The 9,002-nt window shown below is 41.8% G+C and overlaps 1 long non-coding RNA gene and 1 other non-coding gene across 5 annotated transcripts; both read left to right on the plus strand.

The window, feature by feature from the left end:
* The first annotated feature begins 2,156 nt into the window (after positions 1–2,156).
* On the plus strand, positions 2,157–2,351 carry LOC147612023 (U2 spliceosomal RNA). Its single transcript, XR_015263716.1, has one exon. It is a non-coding gene; the product is annotated as a U2 spliceosomal RNA (small nuclear RNA).
* LOC147612024 (uncharacterized) lies at positions 2,179–3,703 on the plus strand. 4 transcript variants are annotated; one of them, XR_015263635.1, is made up of 3 exons: positions 2,179–2,534; positions 2,622–2,818; positions 2,884–3,703. It is a non-coding gene; the product is annotated as an uncharacterized LOC147612024 (long non-coding RNA). The 4 variants fall into 4 exon arrangements; XR_015263634.1 differs by having other exon boundaries at positions 2,622–2,807; positions 2,884–3,702; XR_015263633.1 differs by having other exon boundaries at positions 2,622–2,807; positions 2,899–3,702.
* Positions 3,704–9,002: the final 5,299 nt, after the last annotated feature.

Here is a 9,002-nt window from a genome sequence, read left to right on the forward strand (position 1 = left end):
GATTCGTATGAGTTAAGGTGTCCATATAGAATGGTTTTGTAGTACTAAGCCGCCACACGCATTAATACTTAGGTAATGGCACTCTTACTAAAGCACATAAAGCAATTCAAAAGCCAAGATAATGAACGCAATATAGAGGAAAGGTACAAACATACTTTATAGCAAGTAAGCAATCTCACTCGCAAGTCACACATGTATTGCTGACTAGCACAAGATAACATTAGGGCTCAAAATGTGATATTACAAAGACTTTTTTAGGGTTGAAAATGTGAGATTTATTTTATTTAATCCAATGAGTTAACATGCTCCCCTTTTTTTATTAAATCTTCCCTTTAATTATATAGAAAGGCTGAATTACTCCTTGGTCAACAATGTCCATCTCTAGCTATTTTATAAACTATTCATCAACAAAAAATGTGGTTTTCTTGGCCTCATGGAGATGGTAAAGTGTTAATCTAGGTGCCTTTGAGTATGATTTCAGTATAGCCAATTGTAGCACTAATACCTTCTACAACATTGGCTATGGCCAATCCTATCATATTCTTTGACACTCGTCAAGCCTCTCCATTCTTCATTTATCGAGACATGGTAAAAGTGGGCTTCACTAAGACCACCTTCATGCACACTAATGTTGGTGGCTTTATCGACATTGGTGTAAGTTTCGTGCCAATTACAGTGTCCATATAGAATGGTTGTGTAGTTCTAGCCACACGTAATGATATTTAGGTACTAGCACTCTTACTAAAGCACACAATGATTTAAAAGCCATAAAGAAGGATAAAAACAAGTAAGAAATTCCACTCTCGACTCACACAATACTGATGACTAGCACAAGATAACATTAGGGCTCAAAAGGTGATATTACACAGAGTTTGGTAATGAGAATGTGATATTTAGGCTATTTTAACACGAATGAGTTAACATGCTCCCCTTTTTATTATGATTCCATCTTCAAATTGGTCATATGAGTGTATAAAAATATCTAGTACAAAGGGTATAATGAATAATAATGTTGTGTGGCTCTTACTTGAAGTAGAGGATAGGTGCCCACATAAGTGTGTTTGTATCATATCTTTAAAGAGTATTATAAGCAGTGCCATCATGCCACGAATCTCGAGCTTATGGAAATATGCTATTACTTGTCTCAGGAGTTGGCCCTTTATTCAAGTGAAACATTGTACAATTCAAGTTGGGGCTGTTTTTAGATAGGTTGCAATCCCATATTTGCTTTTGTAATTACATCACGGGTCTTGTTAGGCATGCGATAGTGTCCTCTTGAATCTTCCACGTGCCGATACCTCCATATGGAGTGGAGAGAAGAACCCTGTGATTGCTTTAGCTCTGCCATTTTGGCTTGTAGCACCTTATAGTAGCCAATGTTTAAAACTCTCTCTCTCTCTCTCTCTCTCTCTCTCTCTCTCTCTCTCTCTCCTCGATCACAAAAGTAAGGAGTTCAATGGGTCGTATCACTCCGAATCAACGAATTGTGGAGGATCAACTTCTTCATCTTCGTGTACGGTTATAAGTTTAGGGCATAGCTATATCTACATGCAATGAGAAGGTGTGTTTGTGAACTCGTGCCCTTCCTTGGGCTTGTTTATAACAACGGGAGGATTGTCTTGAGGAGTGCTATACAGTCATCATCAATGGTAATGTCATCTCATTAGCACGCTATATGGTGGGCCGATTGTAGCACCAATACCTTCTACAAGACTTGAGGAGGAGGTATAGCTCTCTCGGTATGCCGATAACACATCATGCTCTTTGACAGTCGGGGGCAAACGCCTCTCCATTCTTCATTTATCTAGACGTAGCGGTGGTGGGAAGCACACTAACGTTGGTGGCTTCATGGGTGTCCACATATAGTACGCAATTAATAGTTAGGTATTGGCACCCTTACTATAATAGCGATGCAAAAGCCATGATAATGAGCGCATCCCTATCCTTCAAGTCTCTAGTGGTGGATGGTTATGAAAAGTGCATGATCATTCTAATTTCTCGAGTCACTCGGAGGTGGTTGCTCGATGACTTTATGTCTGTGGCCTTACAAAGCATATGCATGGAATAGCAGGTGAGGGATCCGCCTTTTTATCCCATAGGGCGGGCTGGAGTGCGAGGGCTGGTATAAAATCCATAGGGGTGAGCCGTGGTGTCTCATACCTTTCTCGGCCTTTTGGCTAAGATCAAGTGTACTGTTCTTATCAGTTTAATATCTGATACGTGGCCCATCGGGCCACATGATATTAACCTAATTTCTTTCATGGGGGCAGCCCCCTCCCGGCAGCTTGCTGCCCGGGGGCTGCGCGCGTCGCCTCTGTATTGCACTGCCTCAGAGGCCCGGCGCACCCCCCTACCAAAATAAAATCCCAAAGTGGAAAGAAAGCGCGTTCTTGGTGTTTCTGATTTTATTTTTTATTTTGGCCCCCACAGCCGGTGCAGAACAACGAGGGAACGCCGGAGGAGCATATGTGAGATTCAACAACAGTTGCAGAGAGGTCCTGAACAGAGTTTCAACTACAGCAATGAACGGACGGGTACACACCCAGTTTTCCTGTATTTCTTCATCTCTCATTCTCTATGCTGCGTTGCAAAACCATAATAATCTCTTTTTCATCTTGCAGTCAGTCAGTGCATCATCATCATCATCATCATGTATCAGAGCTTCGATTCAGTTTGTTTGTGTTTTGTGTGTGTGCGTGTGGGGGTGGGTTGTGGTGGATGATTTATTGCTGAGCAACCATCAGCAATAGAGATTCGTGATGAGGAGAGCAGCCGGGTTTCTTTTCACCAAAAACAAATTGACTGTGGTGGTAAGAAGGTAAATACCTGTCTAAAGCTCAAGTGCTCTCTCGCTATAGTAGTCCTACTAAAATGAACTGCCAGTTTCATACAAAACAGGCATCATATATACAGTCAGCTTTCAATACAAGAGGTGCAATATTTGGACTCTGTGCTTCATGTTCATGGCAAAAGCTATGCCTCCTCAGACTCCTCTTAGTGTCTGATATGCCGGTAATCATGTGTGCCAGTAATCCTCCTCATACATGACACGATTGACTCTCAACTCTCAGCTATGCTTCTGCTCTTGCTACCCCTCCAGGTTCCTGACCCCAAGTGATAAAAGTACTTAACAACAGTGGCTACTACCAGCAAGGCGATTCTAGTGATGTGATTGTTGTTAGCCGTATACATGATGAAGCCAATGGAAGAACAGCTGGGCGGAGAGCAAACAACACGGAACCAGAGCTGTTGTGCTTGCCATTTGAGGCCGATCTACGCTTGCCAAGGAGGCCTCTCGATCTACTATTGTCACAATGGTTTTGCCTCCTTGATTAAATCGGTACAAGGTAGCTCCAAGCTAATGTTTCAATAGGTCGAAATCGATATTCAAGCTAAGGTTTCTTGTGCTTAGTTTTGTCCTCCAATGCAACCACTCTAGGTTATTATTCTGGTTTCAATTGCTAGTTCTCTTTTACCTATGGCTAGATCGCATCATGAATAAGTTTTTGCATGACATTTTGAAGCTTGTACCAAGTAAAAGAAACAAAGAGCATAGAAATTTCAGAAGACCATCAAGCACAAGCTACATGGTATGCACACTAGGAACGCAATAAATGACCTTTTGGATGGCTTTTTGGCAAGCTACCCCTCTAGGTTCCTTACCCCAAGTGACACTTAACAGTGGCTACTACCAGCACCCTTGTTGGAAGGCGATGCTATGATGTGATTCCTAGTCGAATACATGAAACCAATGGAAGAACAACTGGGCAAAGAGCAACACGGCACTACAGTTGTGCTCCATTGAGGTAGATCATGGATAGGCCGAAGACAATTGATACCAATGAGAATGCGTTGCCATGCTTCATCGATTTTTTAAAAGCATCCTTCATAGCTCAAGTCAACCATCTATGAGAAAACATCGAGTATGATGGCAAGCTAGACTCCAACACTTGGCATTCTAGGTGTATCAGTTTGAAGCATGGGAGAAGATCACAAGATAGGGCCCGATAGCATAAGGAACTGATTATGATTGCCAGTGTGCCAAATTTGTTGAGGGAACCAAGATAGGGCCCCTAGTAGCACAAGGAACCGATTATGATTGCCAGTGTGGCAAATTTGAGGGACCCCATCACTTCAGAATCTTGACCGCGTCGAGGGTTTTACAACAAAACTCATAATGAAAAACTCACCTTTGCTAATAAGGTCACCCATTGCTTTGTACTTGCTGAAGTTTGAAAGGGACAAGATGGGTACTTTCATAGATTGGACGTTTGTCAAGGTCATGAATATGACATAACGTGGAGTTGACATACAATTGTGGAAGACTTGAAATTCCAATGTGTCAAACTTGTTTAACAAGGGGTACCCCCAAGGGTCTTCTCGGACGCCAAGTCCTTGGTGTCACCTACATCACGCAAGTGAGTACCACATGAACATGCTTCCTACTTGCAGTCACTTTCTAGGCAAAGTAGGTGAAACATTATGGCTTATTCAGGGCTGTTTTGACAGCCCAATAGGTGCCCAGAGGTGCCCATGACATGCACCAATAATTGGGACAAAAGTTGAGCACAATAGGAATTGACCTTTTCGATGACTTTTTGGGGTCATGAAAGGATGGCTGGCTAGCTTCAACAAACACTATGAAAGTGTAGTTTAAAGTTCATTGTAGGCATCTCATATCATTAGTTATTGCACGCATATAGGGTCATACAATTGTTTGTTTGCAGCATTTAGCCTTGAATGCAAGTAGCATTTGGAAATACGTATGCATAATGAGGATCTCTATGTTTTGTATTATACTTTAGATTAAGTCGATTTCCAATGTTGTCTTTTGTGTGTTTGTAAGATAAGTTTGATTAGCATTGATCTCGTGCACTTAGCATTAATCTCATGGGACACTTGGCACAAAGAGTTCCTCCAGGTTTGTTATAATAATTAAAATCCTCTAGTTCATTTGCATAGGGAGCTACTCCAAGTTTGTTGTAGTAACGAAGTCTCCAGTATCCAGTGCAGTAACTAAGCTCTCCATGGCCACAAACATCATGTTTCTTCTACCACGTAGTCACGCATAGTTAATGCAAATGCACCGCCGCTAACTCTAGCCCCACTTTTTCTACAATCGTATATTCGATCGTCCCAATTGATGCTTCCGTCTGATGCCAAGGTGGAGGGAAACTCCACTAAGATAAGAGAAAAGATGGTTTCACACGGGAAGGTTCGAGAAGGTCTTACAGAAGACGCGTAAGCCATAGTCAAGTGTAACTTCAACATCACAAAGGATGTCGTCTTTGAGTGAGTTTCCTAGTGAGCTCGTGTACTCTTTAGTAGACAAGTCATAATGGTTTTTCCTTGCATATGAATCCTTTGATTAAATCGGCACAATGTAGCTCCAAGTTAATGATGAACTTGTGTGGAAATCAAGTTAATGTTTCAATAGGTGGAAATTGTGTGGAAATCGATATTCAAGCTAAGGTTTCTTGTGCTTAGTTTTTTCCTCCAATGCAACCACTATAGGTTATTATTCTTGACATTGTGGTTTCAATTGGTAGTTCTCATTTACCTATGGTTAGATCACATCAATAAGTTTTTGGATGATATTTTTAAGTTTGTACCAGGCACAAGAAGAAAAGAGCATAGAAATTTCAGAAGACCATCAAGCACAAGCAATATAGTATGCATAATAGGAACACAACAAATGACCTTTTGGATGACTTTTTGAGGTGGCCAAGTTGAACCCAACCAGTAGCAACAAACCCTATAAGAGGGTAGCTTAGAGTTCATTTTAGGCATCTCATATCATCTTCTCATACAGGGTGAAAACAAGTATATGTTGTAGCCTTAAGCCTTAAAGCAAGTAGCATTTGGAGATAGGTATGTGTAATGAGAATCTCATTTGGAGATAATTACAAAGCTATGAACTAACAAGTTATTTATGTATGCATAACAAAAATCTCATCCAAGATCTAAGTTCATGATCGTAAATACTTGTGTTTTGTATTATATAGACCATTAAATCTATTTCTCATTGTCTCATGTGCAAGGTAATTTTGATTAGCATTAATCTCACATGCACCACTAATCAACATTTTAATTCTTTTTGTTGCTTCTCTCATGGGACACTTGGCACAATGAGCTACTCTCAAGTTTGCTATAGAAACTAAGCCCTCTGCCAAGATCAACTCTAGGTCTAGAGATGAACACAGTCCCACACCTCCTCTTAACTCCCAACATGGTGGAGCGACTCCCATATGGGTCAGGAGCTGATCACCTGCCCAATCAGCATGATAGGTCACTGTGGTCTAGGTGGTTGGCATGTCAATAACTCTTCCGGATTGTCCTTGCATTGTCACCACTCTTCCTCGAGCTTGTTATACCAATGAGAAAATTATCATGAGGAGTACTTCACAACATCCCACTTAATGTAATGTCATATGTTTGAAATATACAAGGGTATTCAAATCACCTGGTAATTTTTCTATATAGTTAGTCATGGTGACTTCAAGAGGGTGTTATGCTAAAGGAGGGGGCTAGCTTGCCATGAATATGTGTATCTTAAGCTTTTTCATTTTGCTTTTCTCCTTCTTGCTTCCGTCTTTGCTTTCTTTCTTCTTGCCTTTGCTTTCCCCATCTCTGTCTTCTACATCCTTTAACTTCATAGTGCTAAAAGAGATATGTAGCATTCTTTAAAACTTGTTTGCTACGTCCTTTGATTTCATAGTGCTAAAGAGATATGTAGCATTCTTCATGTCCTTAACATCATATTCTTCATGTCCTCAATATCATATACTTCATTTGTTGGTTATTGTAGAACTCATATTGTGAGAAGCTTGAGCTTATAGTTGTGTTTATGCTCTTACATACAAAAGGACGATGATCTTTGGGCTTGCCTTGTGCACCTCCTTGTTTTATCAATGGCAAATAGGTCCTTTATGTTACTATCCAAACCTCCACCCTATTCAAGATGTTATGAGTAATAATTCTTGTAATCTATCAAGTTCGAAGGTTTATGCGACGGTCAAGAAACTTCTCTACAAAATTGAGCATTCAACACCAAGCCTAGAAGTGTAGCATGATTGTGATTGAGAGGCAATACTGATGGATAAGTGTTGTAATGATCTTCCCTTTAACTATATAGAAAGGATTACTCCTCGGTTGACAATATCCATGATGCGCCTACTTGATGGACCAGGCAGCACACACGAACAGTCCATGTGCAATGGCATGACCTGCCGCCTCCCAGATGTCTCTCTAGACAAGGTGATCCAGATGAAAAAACCTAGATCCCTAAGACCCACTAGTCCAAGGAGATGCTCCACCCAACAATTTCAGATCTGAGAGATCCTCCAAAGACACGGGAGTACCACAAAAGTGCCCCTCCACATCCAGTGGACATAGAGAGCCTCTATACAGTCGTAGATGTCAAGGACCCACTTTGATCCCTCACATTGTATCATTGGAGCATTGTACCAGTAGCACTCACATGGCTGTATTTTCTTTCAGCTCTATATGCTTTTTCCATGATTCAATCACTTCATGGACAATTGTGACACTTTTTATGTTTTTTTCCATGATTCATTTACTTCATGGACACATTATAACACTTCCGGTCTCATAGACCCTTTGGTCTTTTGTAGACGTTACCAGAACTTTCTTTCCTTCTTTTTCAAGCTCGTGGAAGAGCTACAGAAAGTACTATACAAGATCAGCTTCTAACAGTGATGACATATGGGTTAATCCACACGCCAGGTTACCTAAAAATTCACACATCCAAAGCACTAAGGATATCCATGGGCCAGCTCTAGGTGTCATCATATAGACTCCACATTAAGGTAGAGACAGGTGTCATCCACACATGAGAACCCACAGTTCTGCTATGCATAAGTATGATGCCCAGCATACTATGCAATTAGAGGCCACTTTCACTGCCTGTTCACAGAGAGATTTGTTCCTCTTCGGTGTGTCATAGAGTATAAGGATCATCGGTGTGTGACACTCTTTCTACATGAGAGATGAGACAAGGAGACTAACTCATGAGAGGAGAGAGGAGGCGAGAAGAACAGAGCCAATGTCAGGCACTTCTCCCATTTTCTTCCAGAACAGGTGGATAGCATCAAGCTCAAGATCCAGATGAGGAGGAGGCGACGCAAGAACACCGGTTGCACATTGTAACGCCTCCGCTACGGCTGCGTCTTCCTCAAGCCGCCATAGCCTAGGCGTGGAGAAGAAGAGAGGGTGGAAGTCGGTTCACCTCCCAACCATATAATGACGAGTTAGGGTTTCTCGTTGGGTTTTATACTAAAACCCTGGCCTGTGTCCACACCTCCTAGCCCGGCCGCCCATCTTACTTAAGAGCCGTGCTAACTTTGATGTGTACACACATTGACCAAACCCTAACGCCCATTAACCCCTGAACCCCGCTAGCACTAATAATACTCTCGAGACTCCGAAAGCTATTAACTTATGCTAGGGTTCGACTTCCGTAGGACCATAGTCTTGACATTACTCCCCCCTTCGAAAAGAGTTTTCGTCCTCGAAAACAAAAGTGGGGAAACGTTTCCTCATCACACTAATGTTTTCCCAAGTGGAGCCTTCCTCTGGACGGTCCTTCCACTTGACAAGAGCTTGTTTCCGAACTTGGTGGCGAGTACGTAACATGTGGTAATCCAATACTCTTTCTGGTTCATGAGGCAGTATTGGAGGTTCCACATATTCTACCAAGAAAGAATCATCCACCGGCCTTTCATGACCCATAAGGCGTTTCCTCAAACGGCTTACGTGAAAGATGGGATGAACCTTGGAATGTGCTGGTAACTCAAGTTTATAGGCTACTGAGCCCACCTTCTTGAGTATCTTAAATGGTCCACAAAATCGGGGCGACAATTTTGGTACGGGACCCGTTTTTAAACTGGTGGAGTTTTCGGGTACCTTTAGAAACACCCAATCACCTTCTTGAAAGTGAAGTGGCCTACGTTTCTGGTCCGCAAACTTCTTGTAACGATCTT

Source organism: Cibotium barometz, chromosome 46 (assembly GCF_041138505.1).
Source record: "Cibotium barometz isolate CiBa-2024 chromosome 46, ASM4113850v1, whole genome shotgun sequence".
Taxonomy (NCBI): domain Eukaryota; kingdom Viridiplantae; phylum Streptophyta; class Polypodiopsida; order Cyatheales; family Cibotiaceae; genus Cibotium; species Cibotium barometz.